General features: G+C 43.4%; 1 pseudogene; it reads left to right on the forward strand.

Annotated features, from left to right (window-relative positions):
* The first annotated feature begins 660 nt into the window (after positions 1-660).
* The window catches only part of LOC131895619 (carcinoembryonic antigen-related cell adhesion molecule 1-like), a 156,263-nt pseudogene continuing 140,949 nt past the window's right edge, over positions 661-15,974 (forward strand).

Here is a 15,974-nt window from a genome sequence, read left to right on the forward strand (position 1 = left end):
TTAAACCAAAATCAAACTATTCCTCCTCTCAAAGCCCTGCTACTACTGGGCAGGAAGACAGAGCAGCAAGGACATCTAGAAGGTGGGCCCAGGGTTTGACAAGCACTTCAGAAGAAACAGAGCAGGGAAAGGTCAGAAAATGAAGGCACCGAGTCTTTAGAGGAGGAGGTCAGACAAGACATGCCTACACTCACCATAGATTCTGAGTGTGAGCAGGGATCTGAGGGCAGTGAGGAGTGAGCTGTGTAGATACCAAGAAGACAGTCTCATACATTCTAAGATTTATGGTTACTGATGAATGGGGGTGATGTTGCTCACCTGGCCTAACGGAACACACTCACCAAGGCTGAGAGTTGAATGCACTAAGGTTTTAAATTTCTACCAAATGCAAAGGTCCTAATATTGATAGACTTTTCTCTCTTCTCTCTTAGCCTCACTTGTAATCTGGACCCCTTCCACTACTGACCAATTCACTGTGCAGGCAGTCCCTCCTCTTGTTGCTGAAGGGGACAACATCCTTCTACTTGTGCACACTCTGCCAACGACAGTCCCATAGTTTCACTGGTACAAGGGGAAAGCGTTGATCAAAGGAATCAAATTGCACAATTGGTAATATCCAGAGGTAAAATAGAACCAGGGGCTGTATCCAGCTGCAGAGAGATGATATACTGCAATGGATCCTTGTTCTTCCAGATTGTCATTCAGAAAGATGCAGGAGTCTATTTGCTACATGTGACTATGGAAAACTTTGATGAAAAGAAAGCATCTGTGCAATTTCATGTACACCGTAAGAAATTCTCTACAACCTCTGGGCCATGGGTGGAACTAATCCTACTTCACACATAGGGTTGTCAGTCCAGGATGACTCTGTGTTATGGTCCCCACATTGTGGATCAAGCATGCAGTAAGGACACACAGTGGAAAAAACAGCAATAGATCAAGAATCTACCCTCAGATAAGAAGGAGTGAGGTAACTTAACCCAGGCATGTCAGACTCTGCCCAGGCTCTTAGATGCTCATCATGAACATTGCCTTGAGAAAGACCCTTCAGGACTCAGGCAGGGCCAGGCTGAGGAAACCATGAGAGTCTCACAGAGAGATGAGCATCTGGAAGCTTTGCTCCAGACTTCCATGCCAGATGGGACAAGAATCCTGGGAAGCTTGTAGACAGGATTTGAATTTGACATCCTGTTGGAGCTGACAGGGGACAATGATGGATTGTAGGCTGGGAGGATGCTGACAGTCAGCCTCTGAGAACCTGGGCATCTCCTCCTGAGACTCAGTGTGCTCAACATAGGTAGAGAGGTAGGACAAGCAATCAGGCAACTCTTCTGATAGTCTTCTGAGACCTCACAGGAAGGTCAAGAGCCCTAAAGAGATAGAAGAAAAAATGTCCACATGGCAGCTCCTTGCCCTGCAGGTGTCCTGCCCAGAGATTATTTCCTGAAGTCAAATGGTAACAGACACTGCTGGTGGAAGGTCAGGTCAGGTCACATTTAAGGTTAATTTGCAGGCATGGCAATGATCATTTACCATGTGTCCTATTATAGGGAAACTGAGACAGGAAACACAGTCACTGAGTCAGGGTCACACAGCCCGTGGGTGGTTCAAGCTATCTGTTCACAGTCATATCTCCAGCCTCCCCAAATGGAGACCTTTTAGGTGACCATCAGTCATCTAGATTATTTTGTAGACTCAGCCTTTTTATAGGGTTCCCTGATTCATGTCAATCAACATCAAACACCTATCAGGAATGGCCCACAAATTATTTAGTTAAAAAGATACAGAAAGCTATTTCATCATGGAGGGATCTGAAGTTCACACTCACAGAAAGTGTGAGCAAGAATTTACACAAAATCTATTGGATATAAACACCACCCACATGAGATATCTGGACATGTGGGTTAAAGTGAATCCCAGTATGGTATCTATACAAATACCTTGAATCAGGGGTCACTGTGGGAGATCTGGGGAGGAGGAAGATTCAGCTCTGTCTTACACACCCTGTCTTGAATCCAAACATGTGCTCTTGCAGAGAGCCATGCCACTTTGTGAGCTGTGGGAGCTGACTGAGATCTGAGGGTGAAGGACTCTCAGCTGATCCCCTCCACTGTTTATCCACAGAGCCAGTGACTCTGTCCTTCATCCAAGTCACCAACACCAAGGTCAAAGAACTGGGCTATGTGCTCCTGACAAGCTTCTCAAAGGACCCTCAAGTGGCTCTTCCATGGCCAGAGTCTGGGGTTCATGTACAGGATGAAGCTATCCCAGAACTACAGCACCCTCAGCATAGACTGTCAGGAATTTCTAGTGGGACCCAACAATTCACACTATATACTCATTCGTCCCTTTGTCCACACATCTCTACTTCCATATTTTCATTGCAAAGGGTCACTGGGCAGCACCTTGAGGAAAAACACAAACACAGCCTCGGCTCCAGTGAATTACTGTATCTGGACTGTTCTATTGACCTGACATAACATCTCTCCAAAGGACCATGAACCTGAATTGTTTCAGAGGGACTCAAAGACCTTCTGCAGCAGGAAGGCCATCCTTACCCAATTTTAAAATTTTTAAATAATGTAAAATAGAAGAACTGGGCAGTGGTGGCATGTCGGAGCCTGCTGACAGTCAGCTGGGCTGTGGTGGTATTGTGTTCCCCAAAATATTGTGTATCCTAATAAACTTATCTGGGGTCAGAGAACAGAAAAGCCACAATATTAAACATAGAGGTTAGGCAGTGGTAGCACACGCCTTTAATCCTAGCATTCCAGAGACAGAAATCCCTCTTTATCTCTGTGAGTTCAAGGCCGCATTGGAAACAGCCAGGCATGGTGACTCACGCCTTTAATCCCAGAAAGCAGCCTTTAATCCCAGGGAGTGGTGGTAGAAAGTAGAAAGGTTTGTAAGGCGTTGAGGACCAGAAACTGGAAGCATTTGGCTGGTTAAGCTTTCACGCTTTGGAGCAGCAGTTCAGCTGAGAGCCATTGGGGTGAGGACACAGAGGCTTCCAGTCTGAGGAAACAGGACCAGCTGAGGAATTGGCAAGGTGAGATAGCTGTGGCTTGTTCTGTCTCTCTGATCTACCAGCATTGACCCCAATATCTGTTTCAGGTTTGATTTTATTAATAAGACTCTCTAAGATTCCTGCTACACTGGGCAGCTCAGTAGAGGCATGCATGAAGAAGACAGAAAAGAGTGAGCGGTCTGCCAGTCAATTTGGAACAGCTCCCAGTTTATTTCACAGCCATCTTATATACAGTTTTGAAGGACAGAGATAGAACATTGCACAGTGCAGGCACTCAACCAGTATCTATCCTGCCTTGCGTCAAGGAGCTGGCAGTATCATTTTCTATCTCAGTGTATCTCTAGCTGGCATCAGCAGCCTGCGTCTAGCTAGATAGTGTGTTCCTTCTAGTGGGCTAATCAGGACTTTCCTACAGCCTTGGAGCAAATAAGCCTGAACTCTATAGACTCAGAATAAACTAAGTCAGTTGTGGGCTCCCACAATGGCACACAGCTTTGGTCCCAGCACTCAGGAGGCAGAGGCAGGTGGATTTCTGTGAGTTCAAGACCAGCCTGGTCTACAGAGCTAGTTCCAGGAAAGAGAAATCCTGTCTTGAAAAACCAAAAACAAACAAACAAACAAACTACTGTTAGCCCAGGTGTAGGAGAGCCAGTCCCCAAACTGTGACCATGGGAGAAATGTCCCAATGACTCATCCATCTTATGGTGACAGGGGCACAGGAGAAGTGTCTCGTCTACAGAGAGAGTTCCAGGACAGCCAGGGAACACACACAAAAAAAACCCTGTCTTGAAAAAACAAACAAAAAGAAACATAAATCTAGATGTACTGAATCTGATAGATGAGAAAGTGGGAAATAGCCTTGAATTCACAGACACAGGAGACAACATCCTGCATGGAACATTGTTAGCACAATCATTAAGATCAACAATTAATAAATGGGACTTCATATACCTGAAAAGCCTCTGTAAGGAAAGGACACCATCACCAGGACAAAACTGCAGCCTACAAAAAAATGTCCATCAACTCCATATCCAATAGAGGACATACATGCAAAATATATAAAGAACTCAAGAAACTAGACATCAACAAAAAAAAATACAATAAAAAATGGGGTACATATCTAAACAGCGAATTCTCAGTAGAGGGATCTCATATGGCCAATAAACACTTAAAGAAATGTTGAACATTCTTACCTATCAGGGAAATGTAAATCAAAACTACTTTGAGATTCCATCTTATACTTGTCAGAATGGCTAAGATCAGTAACATAAGCCGGGAACTGGAAACAACCTAGAAGTCCCTCAACTACTAATGGATAAATATGGTACATTTGCATAATAGAGCACTACTCAGCTAAAAACTGATAGACCCCAAAATCTAGGGTCTCAAGTGGGTGCCCCAAGAACCCAGACTCCGGTCCAGTTGATGCAACAGCAAAAGGTTTATTGTGGCTGTACAGTTGGGCTAACTCAGCTCCAGAGAGCAAGAGTTGCACCTATTGCAATATCATGGGTACTTTTAAAGGAAAAACCCACAAAAGCCATAAGATTACAATTCCCATACAATTTCATTTCGATTGATTTATGTCTAGAGGCTAATTTCATAAGATCACGGCCTGATCACAGGGTGGGTACAGTCACATCCGCATGCACATTTTTCCCGAAACCTCAAGGGGGGGGGTATCAGGGCAGGAGTTGAGTTTACAAAGGTCACAGTGGTCCTTCCTGGAACACTTGCAATTATCCCAGTCACAGTTGAGCACATCTCTTAACAGAGATCTCGTTACATTGTTACATTGTGGCAGGGGTGGTTGAATAATGGCTGAGTCAGGTTGCCCTTGGAACTAGTTTTCTTTTTAGTTCCTTATTCTCCTGGGGCTTGGAGGGTGTAAGTCTGAAGGGTTAGGGTCTTTCAAAACAAAATCATAATCTTTGCAAGCAAATGGATAGAATTAGAAAAAATATCAGCCTGAGTGAGGTAACCCAGACCCAGAAAGACAAACATGGTATATGCTCACTCATAAGTGCATATTAGTTAAGGGTATGATAATCATGATGCAACACACAGACACAGAAAGGCTAAGTAACTAGGAGGGCTATAATGGGAACACATAGATATCCCTGGGGAGGCAAAGTATATTTTGTGGGACTGGGGTTAGGCAGGAATGGGAACAGGAGGGATCATGTTGGAAGAGAGAGCACAGGAAGAGATGACTGAAACTAGAGGGCATTTGAGGGGTGTAGCAGGAATCTTAAAAGTTCTTATTAATAAAATCAAACCCAGGGCCAGTTATTGGAGTGAAATGCTGGATAATCACAGAGACAGAACAAGCCACAGCTAACCTCACCTGGCCAACTTGTCAGCTAGTCTTGTTTTCTCAGACTGGAAGCCTTTGAGTCCTCATCCAGAATGGCTCTCAGCTGAACTGTGCTGCTAGAAGCCTGAAAGCTTAACCAGCAAAATGCTTAACCAGCCAAATGCTTCTAGTTTCTGATCCTCATGCTTTATATACCTTTCTGCTTTCTACCACCACTCCCTGGGAATAAGGCTCACTTTCTGAGATTAAAGGCGTGAGTCACCATGCTTGGCTGTATCCTTGAACACATGGATTTCTGCCTCTGGAATGCTAGGATTAAAGGCATGTGCTATCATTGCCTATCTTAAGTATCTAGTGGCCTTTCTGTTCTCTGACCCCAGATAAGTTTATTAAGGTACACGATATTTGGGGGAACACAATACCACCACAGAGGGGTGATGTGGAAACGTAGAGCAGTGGAAACTTCCAGGATTCTACAAGTGTGACCCTAGTGAGGACTCCTAGTAATGAAGGATTCAGATCCTGAACTGGCCATCTTCTGTAACCAGGCAACGTCCAGTCATGGGACTGGGACATCAACCCAGCCACAAAACCTTCAACCTACAATCAACCAGCCTGCAAGATGTGTGGGGTCAATGGAGGAGTAGAACTTGTGGGAGTGGCCAAACCATGATGTCATTTTTTAACAGCTGAGTAATACTCCATTGTTTCAACATACCACATTTTCTTTATCCATTCTTTGGTTGAGGGACATATAGGTTGCTTCCAATTTCTGGCTATTGTGAATAAAGCTGCAATGAACATAGTTGAGCAAGTGTCCTGTGGTAGGATGTTGCATCATTTGGGTTTGTGACCTAGAGTAGTATAGCTGGGTCTTGAGTTAGATCAATTCCCAATTTTCTGAGGAACCGCCATATTTTTTCCATAGTGGCTTTACAAGTTTGCACTCCTTCTAGCAATGGAGGAGTATTCCCCCTGCTCCACATCCTCACCAACATGGAGCTGCACTAGGTCTCAGCATACATGTTATGGCTGTTGGCTTGGTGTTTTGTGAGTCTCCCAGCAGTGGGAATGGTGTGTAACTGATTCTATCACCTGCCCTTGGGACCTTTTCCTCCTACTAGGTTGCCTCACCCAGCCCTGATATGAGTGTTTGTGTCTAGTCTTACTGTAACTTGTTATGATGTATTTGGTTGATATCCCTGGGGGCGGGGGAGCTAGGTTCTGGTATTTTCTGAAGAGAAACAGAGAAGTGGACCCTGGGGGAGAGGGGATATAGAGGGAGGATTGGAGGGAGGGGACACTGTGATCAAGATATATTGTATGAGAGAAGGATCAAAAGAAAGAGAAAGCTGTATGATGAAGGCACAACTACACCAGACACATTCGATTGTCCCTCCAGACTTCATTCTCACTTCATCAATAAATCAAAGCAGGTGCAATAAAAATTCATCTCTAAAGTGATTCTAAACCCTTGTTACTGAAGTGAGGTCCATCAACCAGCAGTGATACATTACCAGATCTTGGCAACAGTGTGTGTGTGTGTGTGTGTGTGTGTGTGTGTGTGTGTGTGTGTGTTCGTGCATGCAAGCGCACGTGGGTCCAGGGTCAGCCTAGGTAACACAGCAAGACCAGAGCAGCAAAGAGAACAGTCATGTTGGGAAGGTAGGAGAGGGAGAGGGAGAATAAAATAGGGGGCGGTGGAAAGGAAGGAGGGAGAGGAGGAGGGGGAGGGCAGAGCAACATAGAGACCAGGAATGCTGGGAGGTAGAGGGAAGGAGGAGGGGTGGAGAGGGAAAAGAAAGAGAGGGGACAGGAGGGGAAGGAGGAGTAGGGAAGGAGGGAGGTGGAGGGAAGGAGAGGGAGGGGGCTGGAGGCTTTCAGGTTCCACTAGAAATATCAGAATCTGTATTTAAACAGTAACCTTGTGTGGTTATTGTGTGGTTTGTAAGTACATTAAAGTTTGACAAATTCTTCTCTAAAGTGTCTTCCAATTCTAAATGCGAGTGTTTCACATTCACTGAAAATGGGACTCAGTGGGGGGCAATTGACCTAGTCACCCAGTCTACACTTTTTAAAAATTTATTTATTTATTTTACATCCTGACCATGGCCTCTCCTTCCTCCTCTCTTCACATCCCCACCTCTCACCTTGCCTCTGCCTGCCCTCTCAATCCACCCTCCTCCATATTCACTCAGAAAGGGGTAGGCCTCCCATGAGTATCAACAAAACATGGCATATCAAGATGCCATAAGATGCAGCACCTCCTGCTGTATTCAGGCTGGACAAAGTAGTCCAGCATGAGGAATAAGTTCCCAAGAGTCAGCCAAAGCATCAGGGACAGCACCAGCTCCCATTGCCAAGGACAGACCAAGCTGCACAACTGTCACATATATGTAGAGGTCAGTCCCCTGCAGGCTCCCTGGTTGTTCACTCAGACTCCCATAGGCCAGGCTAGCCATTTCTGTGGGTTTTCTTGCGATGCCCCTGACCCCACCTGGTTCCTACAATCCCTCCCCCCTCTCCTCAGCAGGACTCCCTTGGCTTGGCCCACTCTTTGGCCATGGGTCTTTGCATCTGCCCCCATCAGTCACTGGATAAAAGCTCACCTACCTGGTTTGCTCACTAGGAAACACCAGTGAGGCTGTGCTGCCATCTTGTGACTATAACCGGTAAATCACACTTAACCATTGATGGTGAAGTCCAAGTCCTAGATGTGCTAAGAGAATCACAACCACTTATTAACTGCAACTGACTGTCAAAAACAGCTCAGCCCACATCACAGAGCATGGTCACATTTGAAAAGGAAGGTTTTAATTGATTTTAATTTGAAGTCTATTTTGTTATATTTAGGATAGCTACACCTGCTTGCTTCTTAAGTTCATTTGATTGGAAATGGTTTCGCCAGCCTTTTTTTTTTTTTAAATTTTTATTTTGCAATACAATTAAGTTCTACATACAGGCACAGATTCTCTTGTTCTCCCCCCTCCCGCCCCCCCTCACCTTCCCCCCAGCCCGCCCCCCATTCCAATCTCCTCCAGGGCAAAGCCTTCCCCACAGACTGAGATCAACCTGGTGGACTCAGTCCAGGTAGGTCCAGTCCCCTCCTCCCAGGCCGAGCCAAGCGACCCTGCATAGGCCCCAGGTTTCAAACAGCCGATTCATGCAATGAGCACAGGACACGGTCCCACTGCCTGGATGCCTCCCAAACAGATCAGGCCAATCAACTGTCTCACCCACTCAGAGGGCCTGATCCAGTTGGTGACCCCTCAGCCATTGGTTCATATTTCATGTGTTTCCGTTTGTTTGGCTATTTGTCTCTGTGCTTTATCCGACCTTGGTCTCAACAATTCTCTCTCATATAAACCCTCCTCATTCTCGCTAATTGGACTCCCAGAGATCCACCTGGGGCCTAGTCATGGATCTCTGCATCCAGATCCCTCAGTAGTTGGATGAGGTTTCTAGCACGACAATTAGGGTGTTTGGCCATCCCATCACCAGAGTAGGTCAATTCGGACTGTCTCTCGACCATTGCCAGCAGTCTGTTGTGGGGGTATCTTTGTGGATTTCTGTGGGCCTCTCTAGCACTTTGTTTCTTCCTATTCTCATGTGGTCTTCATTTACCATGGTCTCCTATTCCTTGTTCTCCCTCTCTGTTGTTGATCCAGCTGGGATCTCCCACTCACCGCCAGCCTTTTACTCTGAGGTAGTGTTTGTCTTTGAAGTTGAAGTGTGTTTCTTGTATGCAGCAGAAGGATGGATTCTGAATTCGTGTCCATTCTATTAGCCTGTGTCTTTTTATAGGTGAATTGAGTCCACTGATATTGAGGGATACTAATGATCAATGTCTGTTACTTCCTCTTATCTTTTGGTGGTTGTGTGTGTGTGTGTGTGTGTGTGTGTGTGTGTGTGTGTTTACTTCTTTGGGATTTATTTCTGTGGTGTTATCTATTGCTTGTGTTTTTGTGGGTGCATCTGACTTCCTTAGGTTGTAGTTTTCCTTCTAGTGTTTTCTGTGGGGCTAGATTGTGTATAGGTATTGTTTAAATCTGCTTTTGTCTTGAAATGTCTTATTCACTCCGTCTATGATGATTGAAAGTTTTGCTGGGTATATTAATCTAGGCTGGTATCCGTGGTCTCTTAATTGAGAAGTCGGGTGTTACTCTGATGTGACTGCCTTTATAACTCACTTGCCCCTTTTTTTTTGCTGCTCTTAATATTCTTTCTTTATTCTGTAGGTTTAGTGGTTAAATTATTATGTGGTGAGGGGATTTTGGGGGTCTAGTCTATTTGGTGTTCTATAAGCTTCTTGTATCTTCATAGGTATGTCCTTCTTGAAGTAGGGAATATTTTCTTCCATGATTTTGTTGAATATATTTTCTGTGCCTTTGAGTTGGTATTCTTCTCCTTATTATATCTCTATTATTATTAGGTTTGGCCTTTTCATGTTGTCCCAGATTTCTTAGACATTTTGTGTTATGACTTTTTGGCTTTGGTTTTTCATTGGCTGATGAATCTATTCCCTCAATTGTATCCTCTACACCAGAGATTCTCCCTTCTGTCTCTTTTTTAAAATTTTTATTTTATGTTTTTAATTTTATTTTATAATTAATTTAATTTTACATATCAGCCGTGGATTCCCCTGTCCTCCCTCCTCCCACCCCCAGGCTTCCCCCCCAACCCACCCTACATTCCCACCTCCTCCAAGGCAAGGTCTCCCCTGGGGATTCAGCTCAGCCTGGTAGATTCAGTTGAGGCAGTTCCAGTCCCCTCCTCCCTACACCAAGGCTGAGAAAAATGTCTCAGCATAGGCCCTAGATTCCAAAGAGCCAGCTCATGCACTAAGGACAGGTCCTGGTCCTACTGCCTGGGGCCTCCTAAGTAGTTCAAGCTAATCAACTGTCTCACTTATCCAGAGGGCCTGATCCAGTTGCATGGGGGATTCCTCAGCTATTGGTTCACAGTTCATGTGTTTCCACTAGTTTGGCTATTTGTCCCTGTGCTTTTCCCAATCATGGTCTCAATATCTCTTGCTCATATAATCCCTCCTCTCTCTTGTCGATTGGACTCCTGGAGCTCCACCTGCAGCTTGGCCATGGATCTCTGCATCTGCTTCCATCAGTCATGGATGAGACTTCTATCATGACAGTTAGGGTGTTCGACCATCCAATCACCAGTGTAGGTCAGCTCAGACTTTCTCTTGACTATTCCAAGTAGTCTATTGTGGAGGTATCTTTGTGGATTTCTGGGGACCTCTCTAGCTCTCTGCTTCTTCCTATTCCCATGGGGTCTTCATTTATCATGGTATCTCTTTCCTTGTTCTCCCACTCTGTTTCTGATCCAGCTGGGACCTCCCGCTCCCCTAAGCTCTCTTTCCCTGACCCTTGCTCTTCATTACCCCTCCCCCCAAGTGCAGTTTGTTCATGTAGATCTCATCCATTTCTCTGTCATTGGGCAATCCCTGTGTGTTTCTTAGGGTCCTCTTAACTAGGTAGCCTCCCTGGAGTTGTGAGTTGCTGTCTGGTTATCCTTTTTTTACATCTAGTATCCACTTATGAGTGAGTACGTACCATGTTTGTCTTTCTGAGTCTGGGTTCCTCACTCAGGATGACTTTTTTCTAGTTCCATCCATTTGCCTGCACATCTCATGCTGTCATTGTTTTTCTCTGCTGAGTAGTACTCCATTGTGTATATGTATCACATTTTATTTATCTATTCTTCAGGGCATCTAGGTTGTTTCCAGGCACTGGCTATTACAAATAATGAACATAGTTGGGCATGTGTCCTTGTGGTAAGATCGAGCATTCCTTGGTTATATGCCCAAGAGTGGTATGGGTGGGTCTTGAGGGAGATTGATTTCCAATTTTCTAAGAAAGTGCCATATTGATTTCCAAAGTGGTTGTACAAGTTTGCATTCCCACCAAACATGTAGGAGTGTTCCCCTTGTTCCACATCCTCTCCAACATAAGCTGTCTTCAGTGTTTTTGATCTTAGCCATTGTGACGGGTGTAAGATGGTATCTCAGAGTCACTTTGATTTGCATTTCACTGATGATTAAGGATGTTGAGCAATTCCTTAAATGTCTTTCAGCCATTTGAGTTTCCTCTGTTGAGAATTCTCTGTTTAGCTCTATAGCCCATTTTTTTTTAAATTGGACTGTTGGTTATTTTGATGTCTAATTTCTTAAGTTCTTTATATATTCTGGATATCAGCCCTCTGTCAGATGTGGGGTTGGTGAAGATCTTTTCCCATTCTGTAGGCTGTCATTTTGTCCTATTGACCATGTCTTTTGCCCTACAAATGCTTCTGAGTTTCAAGAGGTCACATTTATGAATTGTTGCTCTCAGTGTCTGTGCTACTGGTGTTATATTTAGGAAGTGATATCCGGTGTCAATTCCTTCAAGACTACTTCCTACTTTCTCTTCTATCAAGTTCAGTGTAACTGGATTTATGTTGAGGTCTTTGATCCACTTGGACCTAAGCTTTGTGCATGGTGACAGATATGGATCTATTTGCAGTTTTCTACATGTTGACATCTAGCTATGCCAGCACCATTTGTCAAAGATGCTTTCTTTTTTCCATTGTACAGTTTTCGCTTCTTTGTCGAAAATCATATGTTCATAGGTGTGCGGATTAATGTCAGGGCCTTCAGTTCAATTCCATTCGTCCACATGTTGGTTTTTCTGCCAGTACCAAGCTGTTTTTATTATTGTAGCTCTATAGTAGAGCTTGAAGTCAGGGATTGGGATACTTCCAGAGGTTGTTTCACTGTACAGGATCCTTTGGCTATCCTAAGTTTTTTTTTTTTTTCATATGAAGTTGAGTTTTTTTCCCCAGGTCTGTGAAGAATTGTGTTGTTATTTTGATGGGGATTGCATTGAATCTGTAGATTGCTTTTGGTAAGATTGCTGTTTTTACTATGTTAATCCTACCTATCCATGAGCATGGGAGATCTTTCCATTTTCTGACATCTTCAATTTCTTTTTTCAGGGACTTAAAGTTCTTGTCATACAGGTCCTTTGCTTCTTTAGTTAGAGTTACCCCAAGGTATTTTGTATCATTTGTGGCTATTGTAAAGGGTGATGTATCTCTGATTTCTTTCTCATCCTGTTTGTCATTTGTATATAAGAGGGTTACTGATAATTTTTTGAGCTAATCTTGTATCCTGCTACATTGCTGAAGGTGTTCATAAGCTGTTTGAGTTCCTTTGTTGAATGGATTAAGTCCATTTGAGTCATAACATCAGTTAAGTCCTTTATTTCTCTGTTAAGTTTTGATTTGGCAGTTCTGTCCAGGGGTGAAAGTGGGGTGTTGAAGTCTCCCACTATTAATGTGTGGGTTTTTTGTTGTTGTTGTTGCTGTTGTTGTTGTTGTTGTTTTTGGTTTTTCAAGACAGGGTTTCTCTGTGTAGCTTTGCACCTTTCCTGGAACTCCCTTTGTAGACCAGGCTAGCCTTGAACTCACAGAGATCCACCTGCCTCTGCCTCCAGAGTGCTGGGATTAAAGGCATGTGCCACCACCGCCCAGCTTAATGTGTGGTGTTTGTATGTGATTTAAGCTTTAGTGATGTTTCTTTTACATATGTGGGTGCCCTTGTGTTTGTGGCATAAATGTTCAGAATTGAAACTTCATCTTGGTGGATCTTTCCTGTGATGAGTATGTAATGTCCTTCTTGTTCTCTTTTGATTGATTTCAGTTTGAAGTCTATTTTGCTGGATATTAGGATGGCGACACCAGCTTGTTTCTTAAGTCCATTTGATTGGAAAGACTTTTCCCAGCCTTTTATTCTTAGGTAGTGTCTATCTTTGATTTTGAGGTGTGTTTCTTGTATGCAGCAGAAATGTGGGTCCTGTTTTCATATCCATTCTGCTAGCCTGTGTGTTTTTATACATGAATTAAGTCCATTGATATTAAGGGATATTAATGACCAGTGGTTGTTCATTTCCATTATCTTTTTGTGGTATTGTGTGTGTACTTCTCTTCTTTGGGGTTTACTGCTGTGGGGTATCTATTGCCTATGTTTTTGTGGGTGCATCTGACTTCCTTAGGTTGGAATTTTCCTTCTAGTGCTTTCTGTAAGGCTGGATTTGTGGATAGGTATTGTTTAAATCTGCTTTTGTCTTGAAATGTCTTATTCACTCTGTCTATGATGATTGAAAGTTTTGCTGGGTATATTAGTCTAGGCTGGCATCCATGGTCTCTTAGTGTCTGCATTACATGTGTCCAGGACCTTCTGGCTTTCAAAGTCTCCATTGAGAAATCGGATGTTATTCTGATGAGTTTTGCCTTTATCCGTCACTTGGCCTTTTTCCTTTGCTGCTCTTAATATTCTTTCTTTATTCTGTAGGTTTATTTGTTTAATTGTTATGTGGTGAGTGGACTTTTTTTTGGGTTCTAGTCTGTATGGTGTTCTATGGGCTTCTTGTATCTTCATAGGTATTTCCTTCTTTAAGTTGGGAAAGTTTTCTTCCATGATCTTGCTGAATATATTTTCTGTGCTTTTGAGTTGGTATTCTTCTCCTTCTTCTATCCCTATTATTCTTAGATTTGGCCTTTTCATGGTGTCCCAGATTTCTTGGACAATTTGTGTTATGACTTTTTTGGCTTTGGTATTTTATTTGACTGACGAATCCATTTCCTCTTTGTATCCTCTACACCAGAGATCCTGTCTTCCATCTCTTGTATTCTGTTGGTTATGCTTGCATCTGTGTTTCCTGTTCGTTTACTCCACTTTTCTATCTCCAGCATTCCCTCTGTTTGTGTCTTCTTCATTGTTTCTATTTCCCTTTTCAGGTCTTGAACTGTTTCCCTCACCTATTTCATTGCTTTTTCATGGTTTTCTTTAAGGGATTTATTGCTTTCTTCCAATTTTTATTTGTCTTTTCCTCTATTTCTTTATAGTTTTCTTCCCATTTTTTGTTTGACTTTTTCTCAATTTCTTTATTGATTTCCTCTACTTTTTTGTACATCTTTCCTTCAAATTCATTTTTCATCTTTTCTTGAAAGGCCTCTAGCATCTTCATGAGGCTATTCTTAAGGTCACTTTCTTCTGCTTCTTCTACCTTGTGGTGTTCAGGTCATGCTGTTGGAGGAGGGCTAGGTTTTGGTGATGCTGTATTGCTCTCTATGTTGTTGTGTGTACTTCTGCCTCGATGTCTGCCCATTTCCTAGTCTAATAGGTATTCGGGGTGACTGTCTCTGAGCGAGTTGCTGTTGGTCCACTCTGTGCTTGTTGTGTCTGTGTCTCAGGGGGCCCTTCTGGGTCTAATCTTAGCTCTTGTTCTAATTGGAGTAGGCAGCTTCTGTGTCTCAGTGAGCTGCTCTTGGGTCAACCAAAGGTAGTTGATTCTGTGACTCACAGATTCATTCTTGGTCTTATCAGGGCTCTTGGTCCAGTCAGAGCTGACAGATTCTGTGTTTCATGAAGCCCTCTTGGTCCAATGAGAGGTGGCAGATTCTACTTCTCAGAAAGCCACTCTTGGTCTAATGAGGGCTGGCAGATTCCCTGTCTCCTGGGGTTACTATTGGTCCAATGACAGCTCTTTGTCCAATGAGAGCTCTCTCTCTAGGCCCAATGAGAGCTCTCTCTCTGGGCTGGATGAGAGCTGGGGGTGTGTTTCCAAGTCTCAGGAAGTGGCGGGGATCTGGGGCAGGTGGGTGTGGGGGCAGAGCATGTAGATTGCAGGATTCACTGGGGGGTCTTGGAGAAGGGGAACCTTGCCACAGTAGCCTTTCCAGCTGGCTGGCAACTGGGGCCAAGTTGGGTGGGTGTTCCCAAGGAACGGCTATGGCCCAGAGATAGGTCCTAGAGGCAGGCCTCCCTGGGTATTCCCTTCCATCTCTTGTATTCTTTTGGTTATGTTTGCATCTGTAATTCCTGTTCATTTACCCAGATTTTCTATTTCCAGCATTCCCTCAGTTTGTGTCTTCTTCATTGCTTCTATTTCAATTTTTAGGTCTTGAACTGTTTCCTTCAATTGTTTAATTGCTTTTTTCATGGTTTTCTTGCCTTTCATTAAGGAATTTATTGATTTCTTCCAATTTTTTTGTTTGTCTTTCCCTCAATTTCCTCAAGAGTATTTTTCATTTCCTATTGGAAGGCCTCTATCATCCTCAAAGTTATTTCTAAGGTTGCTTTCTTCTGCTTCTTCTATGTTGTGATATTCAAGTCTTGCTGTTGTAAAACTACTAGGTTCTGGTGATTCCATATTACTCTTTATGTTGTTGTATCTATTTTTTCATTGGCATAATATGCCTCATGAGATGCCTGAGTCTGAGTGAGCTGCTCTTGGTCCATTACATATTCATCACAGGAAAGATCTGCCAAGATGAAGTCTCAATTCTGATCATGTATGCTCCAAATACAAGGGCACCCACATCTGTAAAAGAAACATTACTAAAGCTTAAATCATACATCAAATTCCACTTCAACACCCAACTCTCATCAATGGACAGATCTTCCAGACCTAAACTTAACAGAGAAATAATGGACCCAATAGAACAGAAGATGTCATGACTCAAAATGGACTTAATAGATATCTACAGGACATTCTACCCTAACTAAAAAGAATATACCTTCTTCTCAGAACCCCATGGAACTTCTCTAAAATTGATCATGTACTCAGTCAC

This window comes from Peromyscus eremicus, chromosome 1 (genome assembly GCF_949786415.1).
Source record: "Peromyscus eremicus chromosome 1, PerEre_H2_v1, whole genome shotgun sequence".
In the NCBI taxonomy this organism is placed as follows: Eukaryota; Metazoa; Chordata; class Mammalia; order Rodentia; family Cricetidae; genus Peromyscus; species Peromyscus eremicus.